General features: G+C 44.5%; 1 long non-coding RNA gene and 3 other non-coding genes across 5 annotated transcripts; all 4 read right to left on the bottom strand.

Moving 5' to 3' along the window:
• Positions 1-7436: 7436 nt before the first annotated feature.
• LOC133129492 (uncharacterized) lies at positions 7437-24451 on the bottom strand. Of its 2 annotated transcripts, none has more exons than XR_009708816.1 (5): positions 24213-24451; positions 23888-23949; positions 23367-23494; positions 22423-22525; positions 7437-7498 (listed from the first exon to the last, which is right to left on the bottom strand). It is a non-coding gene; the product is annotated as an uncharacterized LOC133129492 (long non-coding RNA). The 2 variants fall into 2 exon arrangements; XR_009708815.1 differs by lacking the exon at positions 7437-7498 and adding an exon at positions 21739-21798.
• Positions 17880-18008, bottom strand: LOC133129880 (small nucleolar RNA SNORA13). Its single transcript, XR_009708881.1, has one exon. It is a non-coding gene; the product is annotated as a small nucleolar RNA SNORA13 (small nucleolar RNA).
• Positions 22124-22254, bottom strand: LOC133129881 (small nucleolar RNA SNORA13). The gene has a single exon (XR_009708882.1). It is a non-coding gene; the product is annotated as a small nucleolar RNA SNORA13 (small nucleolar RNA).
• LOC133129879 (small nucleolar RNA SNORA13) lies at positions 22892-23021 on the bottom strand. The gene has a single exon (XR_009708880.1). It is a non-coding gene; the product is annotated as a small nucleolar RNA SNORA13 (small nucleolar RNA).
• Positions 24452-24508: the final 57 nt, after the last annotated feature.

Below are 24508 nucleotides of genomic sequence, written 5' to 3'. Positions count from 1 at the left end.
AAGGTGTGGACGAGAGCGACTCACAGGGAGGAACAAAAAGAACCATCTCACAAAAGCAATTTTCTTCCGGGGGTATGAAAGTGCACCTATAATCAGTTACAGGACTGGTTACAAGGCAGTGTTATCGCAAACAAAAAAGTATAGCATTTGAGATGACTAGTTTCGGCCATAAAAAGTTACACTATATCTATTTTTTTTCCTTCCCCCTGTAGGTTTCAGCATAGCAGAATATATGGTTGTTGAGGTTATAAACAGGAGATAAACGAATTACCGGATTTTACGTGGACATGCATTCTATTCCGGTAATTACCGTTCTGTAGAGGGCCATCCTGGGGACCTAGAATCCCGCTCCTTGCTCCGCAACAGTGTCAAACAGAGCGCCACCTAGCTGACAATCAGAGTACTCTTTCCAAAGGAGTGTGTAGCACATCACTGATCAACAGTTCAAAGTTCAGTTTAAACTCTAGACTGTAAAACCCCACCCCACCAATAAGCACACCACACAAAGAACTTTTGATCAGAGTATTTATTGTTTGTACATAACGGCAAACACCCCGGCAATGGGCTCAGCACCTGGAATGGAGACGAAACAAGCCATTAGTGTCCACACAAAACCCACCCAAGACACAGAATGCCATTCACCACACTGAATACTCCTACATCCATGCAGGAATGCTATTAAAGTCTTTCTAAGAATAATGTCTGTACACCACCATTGATGTATAAACCACTAATGCCACCTATAGTCACTCAGAAGCATGGAATATGTAACACCTGACTGAGTTGAATGTCCTTTGGTGACTGTAAATGATTATTAAATGGATTGTCTTGTTTGAATGTTTGTGAAACTGTTCACTGTATTGTAGAGGACAGTAAAACTCCAATAAAACAGTTCTACATTGCAGCTTTGGAAATTCAGCCCAGTAAGCTTCATTCAGTCCCAGCTAAGAAATGACATGACATTTAGCTGATACCTTTATCCAAAGCGACTTAATTGATTAGACTAAGCAGAGGACAAACCCCCAAGAGCAATGTTAAGGGCCTCGCTCAAGGGCCAGCCCAGCAGCTGTGCAGATCTCCTCATGGCTACAATGAGGATTGTAGGGTAGTGGTTAAGGTAAAGGACTGGGACACGCAAGGTCGGTGGTTCTAATCCCAGTGTAGCCACAATAAGATCCGCACAGCCGTTGGGCCCTTGAGCAAGGCCCTTAACCCTGCATTGCTCCAGCGGAGGATTGTCTCCTACTTAGTCTAATCAACTGTACGTCGCTCTGGATAAGAGCGTCTGCCCAATGCCGATAATGTAATGAAATGCAATGTAATGTGGGATGGAACCACCATGTAGTTGCAATGTTATAACATTCTCAAAACATTCCACAGTCAGATCAGTCAATACTGTACATGGAATTACAATGAATTTTGTCTATGTGCCAATATTGTACACAGTCAGGTAGTGTGCATACTCATGAAATAACACATTCATTCATTCACATCTTTCTAAAGCCATTTTATTTTTACTGTCCATGAAGCTTTTATTGCACTGTTCATGCCATGACAGCCACTAAGATTCTGAGCTTGACTTTCTATGTCAGATAAACAGAAACACAACGATTGACAAATTGAATGAGACAAAACAGGCTTTGAACAAAAAAAGGTAATTTAATGTGGTGAATCTAAAGACACAATGTCAGGTTTGATGAAAGTGTGTCTCTCAATGCACCAGCAGGTAAGTCATGTGAAACAAAGGGGGCTCACGTTGTTGTATGGACACTCAGTTATTACATGATTTGCTAAAATTATTGGTGAATACCTGCTGGCACACACTCAGAAAAAAGGGCTCTTGGCTTGTTTCCAGAGAAGAACCCTTTTAGTTCTTTATGAAAGGTATGAAACCACCCAGACTGAACACTGTTCACAGAACCTGTGAACTTCAATCGGGTTCCTCGATGAAGAAACAGAAACTTTTTGGAACCATTTTTTTTTTCAGAGAGTATACCTGAAAGCTTCAAAATGTAAGCAAAATTTATAAAATGGAAAGCAGTTATTTGCAAGCCTGGGATGTCTGAAATCCCCAAATAAAAATAGATGAAACCACAAAACAACCCATCAAAACAAGCATTCTTAAAATGACAGGCAAAGCAGATGCATCAGCATGCTCATTTACTTTACATTACAGACATTTAGCAGACGCTCTTATCCAGAGCGACGTAAAACGAAGTGCAAATTGAACAGAGGGACAAGTGTGATGAGGACTCTAGAGAAAAGTACGCTTCCGAGTCCTAGCGTAACCATATGGATATAATTTGAACCCTTGAAGAGTACATCAATTTACCAACTAGCATACCACGGTTGGCAGCTAGAATACCCCGAGTACAACAATATTATGTATAACTACATATAAGTGCCATTATAATCTATGGCATGCACAAGGCTAATCATGGTGGTGAGGTAGGGAGGAAAAGTTGCAGCCTGAAGAGGTTGAAAGTGGTCAGACTCTGCTGTTCTGACATTCACAGGAAGGTCATTCCACCTTCATAGTATGTCAAAAAAGCGAAGCCTCTGAAATCAGGCAAAAAAAAAATCACAGTAGAATTCCTCTGCATTCTTTTTTCCGGGTCACCATTCCTACTTTTATCCCTTTTGGGAAGGCTCTGCCTCATCTTGATGCAGCATTTCTCCCAAAAATTAAACGGAAGAAAGTGTGCGTGTGAGTATGTGTGTGAATTCCGACTCCAAACCTACCATACACTTTTCAATAAAATACATAGATTCAGAGGATAATGAAACACGAGAAATCATATACATAATAATACATCATAATACATAATGGCAAAGCAAAAGGTAGCGCTAACGGTGGAACTTCTAATACTGCGTCATAGTAAGGCTGTTTTGCCTGACCTTAACAATATAAAATGGTGGGTAGCTATTGCAACCCAGAGGAAGTTTTTGCCCATTATCATGAACACAACACATGGATTCTTTTCCCCTTTTTGTTTGGCACTCCCAACCCCCCCCGACAGAAGGCTCATAAGACAGCTGCATATGCCTAGAATTGGCCTTTAGCCTGATGCTAAGAAACAATTGCTTTCAACATTCAACTCCCAGAAGAATCCAAACTGTCATTTACCTTTTTGCCTGGTATACGTTTTGTCCTCTCCAGCAGTCAGAAAGGACGTTATTACAGTGACATTACGGTTTTGTGCAGAGGTGGGCAATCCAGGTTCAGAAAGTAAAAGTCCTCCCGAGTATTTGGATGCAATCTCGTGCATTTGCTTCTTAGCCCAATTCTTCAGCCTGGATGAAGAACTACTAAATTAACTAATTAGTTCATGGCTGGTAGAAACACATGGCAGGACTTTTACTTTCTGACCGGGACACTTTGACACAACCAGGGCGAGATTCAACCGGCGACCCTCCGACTGCCAGACGACTGCTCTTACCACCTGAGCTAATATAGCCCCATGGAACACTCAAGCTGAAACACACTTTGCAACCTGTGTGTTTTCAACACACAATTAACTTCTTGATGACATAAGCTGGTGGATGTAATTATTTTCTGAATATAAACCCTGAAGCGGGCGTGTATCCTTTCCCTAGCCTGCTCTGCGCCATGCTGCATGCCCTCAAGCAGTGGCTCTAGTCTTCTACGAATCCACTCTATGCACATTTTGAAAATTCTCCACACCATTTCCCAGATTTTCTCATTTGCAATTCTGTACATCTCATCTGTGTAACAGCCACCGTCCTGCACCATTCTATCAACCTTCTCGAGAAGTTCTCTAACCTGATCACGATTACTCCGATTATTATTATCAAATGCGTGAATCCTGTTCTCAAAGGGAGAGAAGAGTTTACGGAGTTCTGTGTCAGAGTTAATCTGATTGATCACATCTTCAACTGTCTTATTCTGGCCTAATGCATCCAAGTGACTGAACAGTATAATGGTGTGATCTTTAAAATATTTTCCAAATCTTTTGTGGAGCTCCTTAATTGTGTCTTTGGTCTCTGCTGTGAGACGCTCCTTTAAAGAAAGAACCAAAACAAATGCATGAGGTCCAGGAGCAGAGAGACAGACACTTTTCACAACTTCCTCTGTTATTTCTTTTTTAGAACCTGCAGTGCCAAAGAAGCCTGGCGTGTCCACCACCGAAACCTTTCTCCCACACACCATCCCCTCTTCTCTCTGACACCGTGTTGTAACTGAAGATAGCCCGCCCTGTGATTCAAACCCGTCCTTGCCCAGGATTGTGTTTCCTGCAGCGCTCTTCCCAGTTCCTGTCTTCCCCACCAGAACAAGCCTCAGTGGTTCTGGTGTCGTTTTATCACCTTCCCAGGCGAGGACTGCAGAAAGAACCAAAGCATTCATGAAACACAGACTCATGGCAGCTCTCACATACAGCTAAAGTACTGAATCACTCTGTGGAGAAGTAGCCTGCTTTTCACCAGCCCCTCAACTACCACTAGTCGGCTAGCCGGACTAAGCATCTGGACAATCTGTGCAGCTGTCCAGTCAATCTGCACAGACTACGCTTGAGCTGGAGTCTCTAGTATGATGCAGGCCTCGGCTGGTGGACATGGGAGTGAAAGGAAGGGGCTGCTGGCTACACTAATAGGATGTGCACGCTAGCACTGTACTGCAGTGATGTGGCATTGTACATTTACAAAATTGGAAGAAAACCACAATATAAAAAAAGGTACAATAGAAATCGTGCTATTTAATGAACGAACAAAAAATACAACCTAATATATGATATTCATGTATAGACTGTTCCAGACAAGCAAATCCACTTACGAAGGGGAATATTCATGCTCTGAAGACCAGCATCGACTACAGCCTCTAGGTCACCAAGATCTACTTCAGTCATTTCCTGACCATTTCCACTTTCTCTTGCCATCAACATGCCATCTATTTTCTCCAAGAGCTCCACAACTTGTGTGTCATTCGGGGCAGATATGTTGTTGAAGACATGATACCTGTTGTCAAATTTGTTCAGTAGCTTGTTCACCTTATCATCTGCTTCTTTCAGGATGTCCTCAAGAGGTTTGCCTTTTAACTTATCCCCGTAGGTGAAAAGGATCATGAATTTTCTCAAGGGTTCATGAGGAAAGAACTCACAGATTTTCTCAATGGATTTCTCCGCTTCCTCTGTGAATTGACCCAGCTCTACCACCATGAGAAAAACACATCGGCCTCTGGCCAAAAACTCTTGCACTTTTCCTCTCACGTCTTCATTTCTCTCAATGCCGTACGTTGTGTCAAACAGTCCGGGCGTATCCAGCACTGTCACAGGTCTTCCTGAAATAGGAGCTGTTGCCTCCTTACATTGTGTCGTTTTGCACTTGAAAGCGAGTTCAGACTCGAACACATTTCCCCCCAGGATGGTGTTTCCGGAAGCACTTTTCCCAGCACCCGCCCTGCCCAGTAAGACAATGTTCACCTCCGAGGGGCAGTCAGGTTCTGGTCTCTCTACAAAAAAGAGGCCAAGGTTTATACAAAAAACAACAACAGCAAAAATAATACATCATCGAGGAAACAATACCATATAGCATGCGCAGAGAAAAAACTGTGCTTTCATAGGGTGTCCCAGTACAAAAGGTGCTGGAACCTGGTTTTGATTGTTGCGAGTTTTTACAAATTATTTTTTATTCTCCCTTAAGATGAATTAAATGAGGAATTTTACTTGTTTCATCAGCAATGTTGGTGCTGTAGACAGCATTTTGCTGCAGATTTACCATAGGGTTTTGTCTGAAACTATTTATGGTTGATTCAATACTCAGCAATCAGCCCATACCGTCATAAAAAATACAGTAATGTCCAAATCTGGGCCAATCAGCTCTCACGAACGTCAACCAACGTTTTTTTTATTTTATTTTTTGGACCACAGCTGCCCACATCAATATTTATCCGTCCGTCATTTGTCCATATTTCGGCAGCGGTCAGTTTTTATTTTATTTTATGAGAAGAACAATTTGAACTGTTTTTCAAAAAATCCAATATGGCCTACTTTATGGGCACTTGAGCATCGTGATATATAGGAACTGGAGTCAGCTTCTGGAGTCAGGGACCTACCCGATGACGCATGGAGCATTGTTGAATTTATATTTTGACACAATATGGATATGAGTGGGATATTTTAATTCAAATATATAATTAATTTTCACAATAGGCTAAACCGTTCCAAAGTTACAGTACGTAGGTTGTCCGTATACTGCCATCATCTGGCCAATCTTGTGGGTGGGAACCAACCCGCCAAATTTGATGGACTGTTTTTGCAGCACAAACACATTCAATTACCATTTAGATTTTTCATCATTTTAAGCTTATTCCATAGAAAATCCGGATATTCAGTTAGCGGTAACTCCTCACGGACCAATCAAAAGCCAGTACCCAGTGTCGTTCGGCAGAATTCGAAACATAGGTTCCTAGCCCAGCAGAAATGTATGACATCAGAAATGTATAACATCGAGTAACAGAAAATTGTTATTGATTGAAACAGGTAACTTAATGAAACCTGACACACACACACACACACACACACACACACACACACACACACACACATATATATATATATATTAATGTACCTGGAAATTCTAAGAAAATAATTCAATATAAACGATAAAATCAAACAGTTTATTGCAATGTAGCTACTTAACTCTGCAATGCACTTTTACCATTTTTTAAAATTTTATAATACAAAAATTTAATATATTTTACTAATGGTTCCTTGCGTGTTAGCAAGGCTGTACTCAGTCTGTTCTACACGTTGAAACAATTTTAAAATCGAAAAGGACCACATTGCCGATATAACTCACCCATTTTCTTGCAAGTTATTTCTTAAGAACCATCAAACATGGGTTCTTAGTTTCACGAAAAGGCTCTGTCGGAACTGGCAGAGAGGTTTCTTCCCTTTTAGAATTTAAGATGCGGACATGAGCAACACCCAGAGAAGCACCAAATATAAAAGATAACCATTTCCAAGAAAGCAATTTTCTTCTGGCGCGATAAAATCCGTTATCACAGATTAAGAGGGTTGGTTCGATTGTGCGTCACTCTTATTTAAAAAATGAAAAAAATGCATTATTTGCATTATCCAGTTTCACTTCTACATCTAGATATTTTCATCGAAGCAAGTCAGATTAAATTCCTTTCAGGCACACGCAGTGTTATCTGAGCAAACAAAAAAAGCAAATCATAAGACTTGAGATTACTAGTTTCGGCCAATATAAATTACACTAAAAATATTTGGGGGGGAACCTGGAATCCCGCTCCTTGTGCCGAACAGTGCCGACCACCACCACCGCCACCTAGCGGACAATCAGAGTACTCTTTCCAAAAGAGTGTGTAGCACATCACTGATCAACAGTTCCTAGTTCAGTTTAAACTCTAGACTGTAAAAACCCCACCCCACCAATAAGCACACCACGCAAAGAACTTTGGATCAGAGTATTTATTGTTTGTACATAACGGCAAACACCCCGGCAATGGGTTCAGCACCTGGAATGGAGACGAAATAAGTCATTAGTGTCCACATAAAACCCACCCAAGACACAGAATGCCATTCACCACACTGTATACTCCTACATCCATGAAGGAATGCTATTAAAGTCTTTCTAAGAATAATGTCTGTACACCACCATTGATGTGTAAACCACTAATGCCACCTATAGTCACTCAGAAGCATGGAATATGTAACACCTGACTGAGTTGAATGTCCTTTGGTGACTGTAAATGATTATTAAATGGATTGTCTTGTTTGAATGTTTGTTCTTGGTTCAGCCAATCCCGTAATGGCGGGAGCAATAAACGGTCCCGTATAAGAGCAAGACACGTTCTTGGGATCTCTCTTCTGGCTCTTCTGCTTTTTCTGCCTCTTCTGCTTGTTCTCTTCGACGCACCCTTTTTGGCCAGTCGCTTCAGCTCATCTGCTCCGAGACTCGGACAGAGGCTGAATGCTGCACAGCGCACTACCAGGCCTACGGACACACCCAGTTACCTCGCGGTAACTTCGTGGCCTATAGCGAGTGGAAACTGGTGTACGCGGAACGCTACATCAGTTTACTCCTGCAAAGCTCACCATCGAACAACAGCAACGAACTTTTACACCTGGAAAAGGACCAGCGGATCAGACGACAACGCGCTGCTAAGACGGGAACACCCCAGCCTGCGCATCTCTCCCGGACACCATTCACAGCACCATCGCCGCTTCTACAAGGACAGCATGTCTTTTGGATCCAGCAATGCGTATGGACTCAGTAAGAAAACAAACATTCAGGCATATCCAGTGTTTAGTTTAGCCTTAACTGTTTTTGTGAATCTGTGTTTCAATATTTACCATCCAACCATTGTAATGTGTTTGGTTAGCTACATATATATGTACGTGAATTGACTCGCCGTCTTTTGCGCATATATAGAGTAAAACTACGCAAGTAGTCCCTTCTCACAGCTAACTCTAACTCATTACCACACCCAGAACTCTAGCTTACTCAAGCTAGCTACTCCCACCTTTCCTTTGTTCAAGCGACACGCGCGCTTGCTCGCGCCCACACACACGCACACACACACCCTAACTTCCCCGACTAATTCCCGTTAGTTTATCTGTTCTGTGTTTAATAAATAAATAAATATATTTTATTAAACCCCGGTGTCCGTTTTGGAATCGCATAGACATGAGAGCCGAGTTAAAGCAGTCTTTCGAAGAACTTCCAACCTTCAGGTTATCGGTATGTTCAATCATTAATATTGGTTATTTTAATTAATTAAAATACTAAATTTGTGGTTGGATATTTCTGATAACAGTAATTTTATGAGACTGATTACTTTTCGCAGTTATACTGCTACACAACGTTTAACTGGCGCCCCGGTTTCGTAGAGAGTAAAATCCCTGCGTTATTTGGCGGCCCGTGCAAGGACCCTACATAATTTGGAGTCCCGTGCGAGGACCCCTACATATTTTGGCGCCCCGCGTGAGGAAGACTAGCTTTGGCTCAAATTTCATGTCTTGTGACTTCATAACGAATTCCCCACTATATTTGGAGTCTGCATGAGAAAGACGAGCGTTGGCTCATGTCACGTGACTCCAGAACGAATTCTCGGCATTCTTTCTCAGCTAAATTGCCACCAGTGCAATTTTTTGAAAATACCGCTAGATGTCACCCTTGTACCATTTTTGAAAGCCTGCATGAGCCGCTTTCTCAATATACTGCCCCCTCGTGTAACATTGTGGCATTACATTCGTAATCTTACACGGTAGTTTGTTGATTGGCATTTACCTTCCGGTATAATACGTATTATCAATAATAGTAATATTAGCCGCACTGTATTATTAATTATAATTACTTTGTCAAAGTAATTTTAATAATTAATTGAATTTTACATTTAAATCCAAATTTAATTGTAATTTGAACCAATCACATTCTGGTATTTAGGATTAATGTGATCAGCATCACAGTTCCTATTTTACCGTCTGAATATCCGCCATATGTTTGTTTATTTTGCTGTTGTTGCATTGCAGTACCGCTAGTGCAACTCGAGTCCCTGTGTGATGCTATAGCTACCTTGTACTATAGTTAGAGAATATTCATCACAACTTGTATGTTGGATTGTGATTTTGGTGAACAATTCATTGCCAACTTTTAGGAGCTCAAGGCCCTTGTGAAATAGTTAACTTCAAGAGTACCCTCTTAAGTTACTGATTCAGCTTTTAGCTTTATTTGTCGTGAGATATGGAACCCATATCTATTGATGAGTACCTTTCCTTTTTAGCCCAAGGTTTAGCACCTGGCTACGTAGCTTTCCTGAATCAGATGAACCTCACTGATTGTAGGAAAGAAATGTTCTCCTTAATCAACGAGAAAGGTCACTCCCCCACCCAGTCAAAAGACCCAATTCTAAGTTGTCTGGTCTAGAATCAGAGATGGCATACCTCAAAGGACAACACACCAGTGTTTTACTTGAGCTTCAAACTGTTGGCAAGAAAGCAGTACAATACTTGCGTGATCTGCATTCAGCCGAATCAGATCTTTGTTCCTACAGAGAGGAATTATTTCAGTTGAAGAGTGGATGCCACAAGCTACTGCATCCACTCTCTTCTGTAAGCCTGCTTTCTCAGGCTTGCCCAACTCCAGCTTCTCCTGCTTCCTCCTTACACCACAAGGCAGGGGAAGGGGGGTCACAAATTGATTCGGGTTTGTCAGATCCCGGTTCCACAGCTTGCTCTGATGGAGACTCGTCAGTCTCCTCAGATTCCAGTGCTGTTCACCACCCATGCAATGGTTTGCCCACCTCTTCCCTGGAGAGGGAAAGGGGGGACTCCATCCCAATGGTGGTCCATCTCCGCAAGGGAGAAACAGTCAGGCAAGTACAGGACTGCACCTTCCATGCCCACCCCTCTCGTGAGGAGGTCAGGGAACCCTCCCGTGGACACGGTAGAGGAGATTCTGCGTTATTAATTGGGCACACAAAAAGCAACGCTAATCCCGCTAGCTTTCCCTTTATAACTGAGAGGATAGGTGACAGCTCTGTACAGTACACTGACAGTGACAATTCATCTTCTGCCAACCATTGTGAGAATGACTGTTTTGTAGCTCCGCCCCCTAAACCAAACCGAGGACGTCGAGCTCCGCATAAAACGCATTCACATTCAAATGTGATTTCAGGCTCTCCTTCTCCAAACAGGCAGACTAGTGCAACTTCACATGGTCTTCGCTTTGAGGAGCTAGAGTCCATGGCGAAGTATGTCCACACATTTGACCCCAAGGACTCTGAATTTAACATTCAGAGTTACTTGAGAGAAGTTGACTACTGTCTCTCGGATCTGCCCAGGGCAACCGATCGAGAAAAGGTACGACTTGTATGGAAAACCTCTACCAGAGAGATCCATACATTTATGGAACAACTTCCACCACAGGTTCGTTCCAGCTATCCCAAGGTTTGTGAAGCGTTGGTAGCTGAGTACCTGCCACGGTTTGATCAGGCCACAGCCATGATCAAATCTGTGGAGGTTAAACATAGCTGTACAGAACGACCAAAAGACTTTTACCAACGTCTTAAACATGCTTTTTTCCAGGGCAGAAACGGACCAGGCTTAGATGAAGATCAAGCCTTCAAATCCCTTTTTGTGCACAACCTGCACCCCTGTGTCCGAACTCATGTTTCACTGTTTTCAAGGGGCCAGCACTCAGCCCTTGAATTAAGAAATGAAGCCCAAATGGTCTGGGACACTTTAAGGATTGTGCCCAGGAACGAGGTATTGGAAACAGCTAAGCACGTTGTTCCAACCAAGCCCGCCGGCACTTCCCAAGTTGCCCCATTAAAATCTAATGGCTCAAAACAACGGCATGTGAGTAAGTTCCCGGTTAAGAGCCACCGTGGTCGCTTCTCACACTCTGATTCCAGCCGGAATTGGAGAGAAGACCGACCCGGTAGGCCCAAGCCTCAGAGTCACCAGCATGACTCTGATAGGGAAGATACCTTGTCTGAAGAGAGCTTCTTCAGTTCCTCTGAGGACAACTAAAGCCTCTAAGCTTTGTTCAGTAGTGTGTATGCCTTGAGTAACCACTCCAAAGAGCTATCTGGTCTTGTTCAACCTCCATCAAAAGACATTGAATAAGACTGATCTATAGCCGTGGTCTCCTCACAGGCAGACTCCCAGCTGAAGCTTTGACCACTTTCTTTTGCACACCTTTCCTACCAAAGGGGGGTGGCAAAATAAACTGGTAGTTTATAGCAGCCACTTAGATTTGCATGTAGCAGCAGCAAACGCAGATCGTAAGTAGGTACTGTAGAGTTAAATCCGACACCTGTTATAACTCGTAAACGTTCATTGCTTCTTTCTACACCTACTGAACCATCGTAAAGTATTGCATGTAGAAACTACAGTGTAATCTTTACAAGTATATTGCCACACCCCAGTGTGCCTTACTCCACCTCTTCCCCAAGCAAGACAAGACCACTTGTGAGCTTACCACATCATTTAGAAATGAGACCACCTCTCCATTTCCTTCCTGATGACACAGCCATAAGGTTAAGCTTGGATACAGAAAGCTGCCCTAATTTGAAAATGCCCCCACATATTTCAGATGACAACCCTCATCAGCAACCTGACTGTAGGGACTAGAACAATTGGTCAGTCTGAACAAGACTTCCAAAAAGGCTACAGCCTCTCCATCCTAGACCCCTACATCATCTGAACATTTTCATGGCTGGGTCATTCCTGTTGGTGCTCCACCTTCTGGACACCATCCAATAGCTAACAAAACACCTGAACTAACAAAACGACTAACCCTTTCACCAAGGTTTCTTTTGTTTTGTGACAATGTATTCACTGTTCGACCTTAGTGTTTCACATTGTTTGTATCATGTGTCTTAGACCAGTTTAGTTAATTGTTGATAAATGCCTGGATGTTTGTCAGTCAATTGTGAACTGTGTTACCGACCCAATGTACTTGACCTGTGGACTGCGAACTGACTTTTGTGCTCTCGAGGAACACTGGCTTCAGCCGCATCCTGAGACCACAGGGGGGATGTAGGGACTACAACTTCCACATTCCCACAGGAAAATTCTGCGACGTCCACCACGAATGACGTCTAACTTGGTTCAGCCAATCCCGTAATGGCGGGAGCAATAAACGGTCCCGTATAAGAGCAAGACACGTTCTTGGGATCTCTCTTCTGGCTCTTCTGCTTTTTCTGCCTCTTCTGCTTGTTCTCTTCGACGCACCCTTTTTGGCCAGTCGCTTCAGCTCATCTGCTCCGAGACTCGGACAGAGGCTGAATGCTGCACAGCGCACTACCAGGCCTACGGACACACCCAGTTACCTCGCGGTAACTTCGTGGCCTATAGCGAGTGGAAACTGGTGTACGCGGAACGCTACATCAGTTTACTCCTGCAAAGCTCACCATCGAACAACAGCAACAAACTTTTACACCTGGAAAAGGACCAGCGGATCAGACGACAACGTGCTGCTAAGACGGGAACACCCCAGCCTGCGCATCTCTCCCGGACACCATTCACAGCACCATCGCCGCTTCTACAAGGACAGCATGTCTTTTGGATCCAGCAATGCGTATGGACTCAGTAAGAAAACAAACATTCAGGCATAGCCAGTGTTTAGTTTAGTCTTAACTGTTTTTGTGAATCTGTGTTTCAATATTTACCATCCAACCATTGTAATGTGTTTGGTTAGCTACATATATATGTACGTGAATTGATTCGCCGTCTTTTGCGCATATATAGAGTAAAACTACGCAAGTAGTCCCTTCTCACAGCTAACTCTAACTCATTACCACACCCAGAACTCTAGCTTACTCAAGCTAGCTACTCCCACCTTTCCTTTGTTCAAGCGACACGCGCGCTTGCTCGCGCCCACACACACGCACACACACACCCTAACTTCCCCGACTAATTCCCGTTAGTTTATCTGTTCTGTGTTTAATAAATAAATAAATATATTTTATTAAACCCCGGTGTCCGTTTTGGAATCGCATAGACATGAGAGCCGAGTTAAAGCAGTCTTTCGAAGAACTTCCAACCTTCAGGTTATCGGTATGTTCAATCATTAATATTGGTTATTTTAATTAATTAAAATACTAAATTTGTGGTTGGATATTTCTGATAACAGTAATTTTATGAGACTGATTACTTTTCGCAGTTATACTGCTACACAACGTTTAACTGGCGCCCCGGTTTCGTAGAGAGTAAAATCCCTGCGTTATTTGGCGGCCCGTGCAAGGACCCTACATAATTTGGAGTCCCGTGCGAGGACCCCTACAGCTTCATTCAGTCCCAGCTAAGAAATGACATGACATTTAGCTGATACTTTTATCCAAAGCGACTTAATTGATTAGACTAAGCAGAGGACAAACCCCCAAGAGCAATGTTAAGGGCCTCGCCCAAGGGCCACAATGAGGATTGTAGGGTAGTGGTTAAGGTAAAGGACTGGGACACGCAAGGTCGGTGGTTCTAATCCCAGTGTAGCCACAATAAGATCCGCACAGCCGTTGGGCCCTTGAGCAAGGCCCTTAACCCTGCATTGCTCCAGCGGAGGATTGTCTCCTACTTAGTCTAATCAACTGTACGTCGCTCTGGATAAGAGCGTCTGCCCAATGCCGATAATGTAATGAAATGTAGTGTAATGTGGGATGGAACCGCCATGTAGTGGCAATGTTATAACATTCTCAAAACATTCCACAGTCAGATCAGTCAATACTGTACATGGAATTACAATGAATTTTGTCTATGTGCCAATATTGTACACAGTCAGGTAGTGTGCATACTCATGAAATAACACATTCACTCGTCTTTCTAAAGCCATTTTATTTTTACTGTCCATGAAGCTTTTATTGCACTGTTCATGCCATGACAGCCACTAAGATTCTGAGCTTGACTTTCTATGTCAGATAAACAGAAACACAATGAATGAGACAAAACAGGCTTTGAACAAAAAAAGGTCATTTAATGTGGTGAATCTAAAGACACAATGTCAGGTTTGATGAAAGTGTGTCTCTCAATGCCTCAGCAGGCAAGTGATCTGAAACAAAGGGGGCTCACGTTGTTGTATGGACACTCAGTTATTACATGATTTGCTAAAATTATTGGTGAATACCTGCTGGCACACGCTCAGAAAAAAAAGGGCTCTTGGCTTGTTTCCAGAGAAGAACCCTTTTAGTTCTTTATGGAATCCTCCATGGTAGGTGTGAAAGGTATGAAACCACCCAGACTGAACACTGTCCACAGAACCTGTGAACTTCAATCGGGTTCCTCGATGAAGAAACAGAAACTTTTTGGAACCATTTTTTTTTTTTCTGAGTGTACCTGAAAGCTTCAAAATGTAAGCAAAATTAATAAAATGGATAGTAGTTATTTGCAAGCGTGGGATGTCTGAAATCCCCAAATAAAAATAGATGAAACCACAAAACAACCCATCAAAACAAGCATTCTTACAATGACAGGCAAAGCAGATGCATCAGCATGCTCATTTACTTTACATTACAGACATTTAGCAGACGCTCTTATCCAGAGCGACGTAAAACGAAGTGCAAATTGAACACAGGGACAAGTGTGATGAGGACTCTAGAGAAAAGTACGCTTCCGAGTCCTAGCGTAACCATATGGATATAATTTGAACCCATCAACTTACCAACTAGCATACCACAGTTGGCAGCTAGAATACCCCGAGTACAACAATATTATGTATAACTACATATAAGTGCCATTATAATCTAGGGCATGCACAAGGCTAATCATGGTGGTGAGGTTGGGAGGGAAAGTTGCAGCCTGAAGAAGTTGAAAGTGGTCAGACTCTGCTGTTCTGACATTCACAGGAAGGTCATTCCACCTTCATAGTATGTCAAAATAGCGAAGCTTCTCAAATCAGGCAAAAAAAATCACAGTAGAATTCCTCTGCATTCTTTTTTCCGGGTCACCATTCCTACTTTTATCCCTTTTGGGAAGGCTCTGCCTCATCTTGCTGCAGCATTTCTCCCAAAAATGAAACAGAAGAAAGTGTGTGAGTGTGTGTGTGAGTGAGTACGTGTGTGCGTGTGTGTGTGTGAGAATTACAACCCCAAACCTACCATACACATTTCAATAAAAGACATATATTCAGAGGATAATGAAACACAAGAAATCATATACATCATAATAAATAATGGCAAAGCAAAATGTAGCGCTAACAGTGGAACTTGTAATATTGCGTCACAAAAGCCTGACCTTAAAAATACAAAATGGTGGGTAGCTATTGCGACCAACAGGAAGTTTTTGTCCATTATCATGAACGCAACACATGGATTCTTTTTCCCTTTTTGTTTGGCACTCCCAACCCCCCCGACAGAAGGCTCACAAGACAGCTGCATATGCCTAGAATTGGCCTTTAGCTTGATCCTAAGAAACAGATGCTGAGAATTGCTTTCAACAATTCCCCCGGCAGCATCTTACCACTAACTTCTTGATGACATGAGCTGGTGGATGTAATTATTTTCTGAATATAAACCCTGAAGCGGGCGTGTATCCTTTCCCTAGCCTGCTCTGTGCCAGGCTACATGCCCTCAAGCAGTGGCGCTATTCTTCTATGAATCCACTCGATGGACATTTTGGAAACTCTCCACACCATTTCCCAGATTTTCTCATTTGAAATTCTGCACATCTCATCTGTGTAACAGGCACCGTCCTGCACCATTCTATCAACCTTCTCGAGAAGTTCTCTAACCTGATCACGATTACTCCGATTATTATTATCAAATGCGTGAATCCTGTTCTCAAAGGGAGAGAAGAGTTCACGGAGTTCTGTGTCAGAGTTAATCTGACTGATCACATCTTCAACTGTCTTATTCTGGCCTAATGCATCCAAGTGACTGAACAGTATAATGGTGTGATCTTTAAAATGATTTCCAAATCTTTTGTGGAGCTCCTTAATTGTGTCTTTGGTCTCTGCTGTGAGACGCTCCTTTAAAGAAAGAACCAAAACAAATGCATGCGGTCCAGGAGCAGACAGACAGACACTTTTCACAACTTCCTCTCTTATTTCTATTTCAGAACCTGCAGTGCCAAAGAAGCCTGGCGTGTCCACCACCAAAACCTTTCTCCCACACACCATCCCCTCTTCTCTCTGACACCGTGCTGTAACTGAAGATAGCCCGCCCTGTGATTCAAACCCGTCCATGTCCAGGATTGTGTTTCCTGCAGCGCTCTTCCCAGTTTGTGTCCTCCCCAGCAGAACAAGCCTCAGTGGTTCTGGTGTCGTTTCATCACCTTCCCCTGCGAGGACTGCAGAAAGAACCAAACAGAATTACACAGAATGCCAGAATGAGGCTGAGATTGAAGACAGGAGGGAAGGTTTCCAGAGAAATTGTTAGACAGGATCACGACGCTCACTTTTGGGGACTGGGACACGCAAGAGCAACACCCAAAGGAGGACCAAAAAAAAAAAAATACAATTTCCAAGAAAGCCATTTTCGGGTCGGTTCGATTGTGCGCCACTCCCTTATTTTAAAAAAATGCATTATTTGCGAAATAGTATCACTTCTACATCTAGATATTTTTACTGAAGCAAGTCAGATTAAATTTCTTTGTCACACGCAGTGTTACCGGAGCAAACAAAAAAGCAAAGTATAATATTTGAGAAGACTAGTTTCGGCCAAAATAAGTTAAAGGAAAAATATTTTTCCTTTAAGTGTAGGTTTCAGCATAGCAGAATATATGGTTGTTGAAGTTATAACCAGACTCCCTTGGAGGAGGCAAATTAATTACCGGATTTTACGTGGCTATGCATTCTACTCTGGTAATTACCGGCGACCTGGAATCCCGCTCCTTGTGCCGCAACAGTGCCAACCAGAGCGCCACCTAGTGGACAGTCAGGGAACTCTTTCCAAAAGAGTGCGTAGCACATCACTGATCAACAGTTCCTAGTTCACTTTAAACTCTAGACTGTAAAAACCTCTCCCCACCAATAAGCACACCACACAAAGAACTTTGGATCAGAGTATTTATTGTTTGTACGGCAAACATCACCCCCGCAATGGGTTCAGCACCTGGAATGGAGACGAAACGAGCCATTAGTGTCCACACAAAACCCACCCAAGACACAGAATGCCATTCACCACACGGTATACTCCTATATCCATGCAGGAATGCTATTAAAGACTTTCTAAGAATAATGTCTGAACATCGCCATTGATGTGTAAACCACTCCACCCCCCACTTCTCCCTAGCCAGGTTTTTGTTGCAACAAATCACATTGTATGGGCACACTCAAATCAGAGGAAGATGTGGTAGATGTCGAAACATCAGTTCCATTTAATTTAATGCTGCGCTTTGCTCTTTTGCTCCAAGTGTTCCTTATTTCAAGCACTGACACAGCTGTGAGCCCTCGGCAGTACATCGTGTCCATGTGGCAGCCCTTAAGGTGCCACCCTGGGCATCTCGATGAAAGGCCGCCACAAGATTTACTGTATGCCTTAGTTGACACCATATTCACAACACGGGGAATGAACAGGCAACACAAAGGCAAAGCATGATGGGAAAAGCGAGCCGTACACCAAATGACCGTTTGAAGACGTTTTGTTATGCGAAAGTCAAAGTCAATGGTCTAGAACTCCATTGCTTTCAGCGATGGTTCAACCATCGGCATAATGTTCAGTTAAGAACGTCCTAATCGCGCGTGTGATTCCGCACCACGTGGCGTTAAACTGAACTTGCGAACTAGTCACTTCCGGGCAGTCGGGCGGAGGAAGGCGAGGGAAAGGAGGGCAGTTTTTGAACGCAACAATGCTGCCCTCCAAAGACTAAGCCTCCTCCAGTCCCGAGGCCTGGATGTTAGCAGCGAGATCGCGCAAGCTCGGCAGAGCCTCACCACCCTCTACCGGGAAGAGCGGAAGAAACAGACCTTCCGCTCCAAACTCCAGGGCCTCGAGGAGGATGAGAAATGCACACAGTTCTTCTTCCGCAGGGCACGGACCAAGACGAATAACATCTTGTCTCTCTATAACAGCAGAGGTGTGGTGCTGTGTGAAGAGGCGGAGGTCCGGGAGGTGGCCAGGGAGTTCTACGAGGGCCTTTACAGCGAGAGGCCCTCAGACGGGGCTCTCATGGACACCTTCCTGGGCTGCCTGGACAGACGCCTGGGAGATGAGCAGATGGAAGCAGTTGAGCATTGAGGAGCTCACCAGGGCGGTGCACTCCTTGAACACGCAAAAAGCTCCGGGCCCTGACAGAATCCCAGCAGAGTTCTACCAGGCTCACTGGGATCTCCTGAAGGGGGACGTGGCGGAAGTGTTCAGGGCTGCGTACGGGGAGGGGCGGTTAGGCTCTTGTCCCAAAGAAGGGGGACCTGAAGGACCTCCGCAACTGGCGGCCGATCAACCTCCTCTCAGTCGATTATAAGATCATGGCGAAGGCGCTGATGGGGAGGTTCCAAGGCCTGATAACATCGGTGATCGGACCGGACCAGACCTGCAGTGTGCAGGGGAGGTCCATAAATGACAACCTGCTCCTCGTGAGGGATCTAATCATCCACTCCGGGGAGCGGAGGTCCCCCTTGTGCCTTCTCAGCCTCGATCAAGAGAAGGCATTTGACCGGGTGAGTCATGTGTGCTTGGAGAGAGTGCTAGAGAAAATGAACATTCCTGGCCCCCTCCTGCGCTGGACAAAAATCTGTCTGACAGATATAACGGGCAGAGTGGTTGTCAATCGGCAGCCCTCTGCCCCGCCCGATGTCAGGTCTGGCGTCAGGCAGGGGTGCCCTCTAGCATCTCTCCTGTACGTCATCTACCTGGAACCGTTCCTCCAGGCCCTCAGGGCCAATCCAGGGGTGGTGGGCTGCCCACTACCTGGAGCCGGGGGGGAACGGCTAAAGGTGATGGCGTACATGGACGACATTGCCATCGTCGCCACAGATAGTCGTTCTATCGCTTGTGCCATCAAGGTGTTGGACGACTTCTGTGTGGCCACTGGCGCCCTGGTCAACAGGGACAAGAGTGAAATGTTTCTGTCTCCACATTGGAGTGAGGAGCTGACCGTTTCCTTCCCTGTGCGTAGGAATACCATCAAGCTCCTGGGGGTGACCTTCCAGGCTGACGGAGGAGGGAGAACCAGCTGGGAGGGAGCCCTCCGCCACATCCAAAACAAAATCAGGAGCTGGAGTGCACGGCCCTTGACCATGGTGGGTAAGATCCTTGTCCTGAAGGCAATTGTCCTACCCATTCTGCTCTATGTGGGGAGGGTGTTTCCCCCAGACAAAGCCACCGGGAAGTTAATCACCCGGATGGCTTTCCGCTTTGTCTGGGGGAGCACTATGGAAAAACTGAAACGTGTCACCCTCCTCAAGGAGGAGCGGAATGGGGGGCGGGGGGTCCCAGACATCGTAACCATCATTATGGTGCAGGGTCTGGCCACCCTTGTCCAGAACGTAGGGAAGGTGGGTAAGGCCTCTGGTACCTTTGCCAGGTACTATGCCACCCCCTTCCTCAGAGCAATGGGCTTGGGTGTGCTGGACCTCACCATACCCTACAGCTGGGACCCCCCCTATGTCTATCGAGCCCTGAAGGACTTTGCCTACAGGACGGGTCTGCCCAGGGCTGGCCTAACCTCGTGGAGCTACAAAATGATCATGGCTCATTTAAGATCTGGCCAAATTGTAACGCTCCCGAGGGGGGGGCCAGACCTGGACTCGCAAGTCATCTGGGCAAATGTGACACACAAGTGTCTTACCAACAAACAAAAAGACATTGCCTGGATGACAGCCCATAGGTGTCTCCCCACACAAACTTTTATGTATCGCCGGCACTTAGCCCTGACTGAACGCTGCCCCCACGGATGCACTGACTATGAACACATTCACCATCTTTTCTGGGGGAGCTCCGTGGCCAGGCGGGTCTGGGGCCTTGTCTGTTCCTCTGTCTCCCTAAGCAGGTTCCTGCCAAGATCCTCCCTGATGGCTGAGGGCGTCCTCTACGGTCCGCCGGGGGGATGCAAGACCACCATGCTCCAGCGTCAGTGGAGGATCATTAACATTATGAAGCAGGTCCTGTGGGAGACGAGGAACATCAAGGTCTACCAAAAAACAACTATAGACCTGATCACTCTCCGGAGGAGGATTCAAAACCTCCTCCAAGACGGCGTGATGTTGGACATTCATATCAACGAGACCCTGGCGAGAGAGAAATGGGGGGTGGACCACTGGAAAGAACTGGTTATATAGTCCACCCCCCCAAGAGGGGCAAGAGGTACTCAACACCTGCTGAACCCGAGCAAGATGGACCCTTTTTAAGTATTCTTGCCCGCTTTGGGCCTTTTTAAAAAATCCACTGTTGTTTTCCTTTTGTTTTGATATGATTTTCCAAAGACTTGTTTTTCATTTGTTTAATCATCTGCTTGCACACTTTTGTTTAAAGTTATGTTTCATTTAATTTACAATTGTTGTCTAGTTTTGTCGAGTGCTTGCTTTTGTTAAAATTATTATTTTGAGTTATTGAGTGTGTTTTAAAAAGGAAAAGAATTTTAAAATGTAAAAGAAATTTAAAAACCAATAAAACAACCTTTACACAGAATGCGAGAATGAGGCCGAGATTGAAGACAGGAGGGAAGGTTTCCAGAGAAATTGTTAGACACGATCACGACGCTCACTTTTTGGGACTGGGACACGCAAGAGCAACACCCAAAGGAGGACCAAAAAAAAAAAAACAATTTCCAAGAAAGCCATTTTCGGGTCGGTTCGATTGTGCGCCACTCCCTTATTAAAAAAAAAAATGCATTATTTCCGAAAGAGTATCACTTCTACATCTAGATATTTTTACTGAAGCAAGTCAGATTAAATTTCCTTGTCACACGCAGTGTTACCGGAGCAAACAAAAAAGCAAAGTATAATATTTGAGAAGACTAGTTTCGGCCAAAATAAGTTAAAGGAAAAATATTTTTCCTTTAAGTGTAGGTTTCAGCATAGCAAAATATATGGTTGTTGAAGTTATAACCAGACTCCCTTGGAGGAGGCAAATTAATTACCGGATTTTACGTGGCTATGCATTCTACTCTGGTAATTACCGTTCTGTAGAGGGCCATCCCGGCGACCTGGAATCCCGCTCCTTGTGCCGCAACAGTGCCAACCAGAGCGCCACCTAGCAGACAGCCAGGGAACTCTTTCCAAAGGAGTGTGTAGCACGTCACTGATCAACAGTTCCTAGTTCACTTTAAACTCTAGACTGTAAAAACCTCACCCCACCAATAAGCACACCACACAAAGAACTTTGGATCAGAGTATTTATTGTTTGTACGGCAAACATCACCCCCGCAATGGGTTCAGCACCTGGAATGGAGACGAAACGAGCCATTAGTGTCCACACAAAACCCACCCAAGACACAGAATGCCATTCACCACACGGTAATCTCCTATATCCATAAGAATAATGTCTGAACACCGCCATTGATGTGTAAACCACTCCACCCCCCACTTCTCCCTAGCCAGGTTTTTGTTGCAACAAATCACATTGTATTGGCACACTCAAATCAGAGGAAGATGTGGTAGATGTTGAAACATCAGTTCCATTTAATTTAATGCTGCGCTTTGCTCTTTTGCTCCGAGTGTTCCTTATTTTGGGCGAGCCCCTGTAAACATGTCCACTGAGCCGCGTTATTGTGCTTGTCGTGGGCCAGAATAAAGGCCACCGTCACTGCCTCCTTACGGCCACCACAAGAGTCACTGTATGCCTTCGCTGACACCACATTCATTACAGGCGGAATGAACGGGCAACACTTGAAGGCAAAGCATGATGGGAAATCACTCAGCGGCTCTTCCTGGTGGAGCCATTTCAGCTGACGATTTAGACCTCCACCGCGTCCCCCGTATACGCGCAGGTGCAAATCGGCGTCCGTACACCCTTAAGCGAGGACTCCAGATTTGGAGACCAAGTGCAGGCACACGGGAACTCACCACTCGGAGACGGTACCCGGGCTGCCATTTTGCGGCTGATACGTGGCAGGAACCGTTGCCGTGGGAACGTGGGGCCCCAAGATGAGCTTTGCCCCAAGGAGTCCTGGAAAAAAGCAAGTTGTGTTGAGCTACCTGGTATCCCACAATTCAATGCTCACAGGCACCACAGAACCACAGTTATTCAACACTTTGCTGCATTCTGAGAAATATCCCAATTTGTGTGGGTTGATTCAAAACAGCCCAACATTACATCCCGAATAAATAAGCATATGAAACAGTTCTAGTAGCAGCACAAAAGCCTAAGGAACAAGAGTTATGAAAACAAATTTTTGGATTCGACCACTGGACTACGTTTTTGAAGGCTTAAAGCCGAAATTGCCATTTAAGCACAGTGTGAGAAAACAGAGGAAGGATATTAAAGCCACAAGGGATTCAAGCACTAACACAGCTTTGAGCCCTCGGTAGTACATCGTGTCCATGTGGCAGCCCTTAAGATGCCACTCTGGGCATCCACAAAGAAAGGCCGCCACAAGATTTACTGTATGCCTTAGTTGACACCATATTCACAACACAGGGAATGAACAGGCAACACAAAGGCAAAGCATTATGGGAAACGAGCACAAGAACAGCGAGACGAACACCAATTGACCGTTTGAAGACGTTTTGTTCTTCGAAAGTCAGTCTGTGGTCTATAACTCCATTGCTTTCAGCCACCAGTGGCGATGGTTAAACCATCGGCATAATGTTCAGTTAAGAACGTTCCAATCGCGCGTGTAATTTCGCACCACGTGGCGTTAAACTGAACTTGCGAACTAGTAACGGAAAGCGGACCAGCAGAATTTTTTTTTTTTTTTTTTTTTACACACAATGCGAGAATGAGGATGAGATTGAAGACAGGAGGGAAGGTTTCCAGAGAAATTGTTAGACAGGATCACGACGCTCACTTTTTGGCCTCGTAGACGGAAGTCTCCTTGGACTTAGACCCCCCCCCTCCACCTTCAGCAGGGCAGTGTCCTCACGCTGGTTCCTCAGCTCATGCTTGTCCCCTGTGAAGACGGCCTTACTCCATTGCCTGTGGAGAGAGACTACAGTCAGTGCCCCAGGACTACAACATCCAGCACAGCCCTGGACTACGTCAAAACATTTGTACTGCAGGCCTGTGAAAGTCTGAACAGACAGATATGATCAAAAAGACAAAAACGATATCATTTATTCCATACGGCTCCACCAGTCAAAATTAAGTACTTCAAAAACAGCCACCAAACAAGCCCTACAGTGGAACATTCGCCAAATAATTGAGCGGGCACTACCATACATAGAAAACTAACCCCGTTTTCGCACAGCTAGTTCGCTGCGACTGTGTGAAATAGTTGCTGGAACCGTGGAGTTACATAGGAGAAAAATCACATAACTTGGACAAAAAAAAAACAAGTTTGACTGCTTCACCACAGAAGGTGTCACTCACCGTGCAGTCTTTCTGTGACCCTAGATGTAGCCACGAGGCTCAGCGTCACGAAACGGCAGCACCTGGGACGAGAGTGATGGAGAACGTAGGTGTTAGGTCATCCAACAGCCTGAAATTACTTGTAGAATACACGTTTGAATACACGGTACACATAGATGCTTACATTAGATACACTTGCACTCATTTAACACACGAGCCAGCTGGCTGACAAGCGCACACATAGACGTGGTGCGATGTGCATTTAATGGTTTACGATTTAGCAATGAAAACATTCATTCTAAAACCACACAAAATTGCAAAGTCAATAGAAACAGAAGCAACATACTTCGCTGGTGCATGGGATTCCTTGCTTGGAACAAGCGAGAAACCGGTCGGTTTCAGAAGAATCTTTTAATCATCTTTGCCATCCTTGGAATTTAAGTACACACACCTGTGTATACATAAACTTACTGCTCATCACGGTGTGTAGCGAACAGAATTACCCATTACACTCATATATTTTACTGTGAAAAATTGCATTGATTCTGGCTTGTTTCATTTTCATCCCGACTGCAACGCTTAACAAATACGAAGGAAAAGGACCGGAGCAGAGGATGATGGGAAATTAAGTAGCTGAAAAAG

This window comes from Conger conger, chromosome 5 (assembly GCF_963514075.1).
Source record: "Conger conger chromosome 5, fConCon1.1, whole genome shotgun sequence".
NCBI classification, from domain to species: Eukaryota; Metazoa; Chordata; class Actinopteri; order Anguilliformes; family Congridae; genus Conger; species Conger conger.
This window is presented reverse-complemented; position numbering and strand designations above follow the sequence as displayed.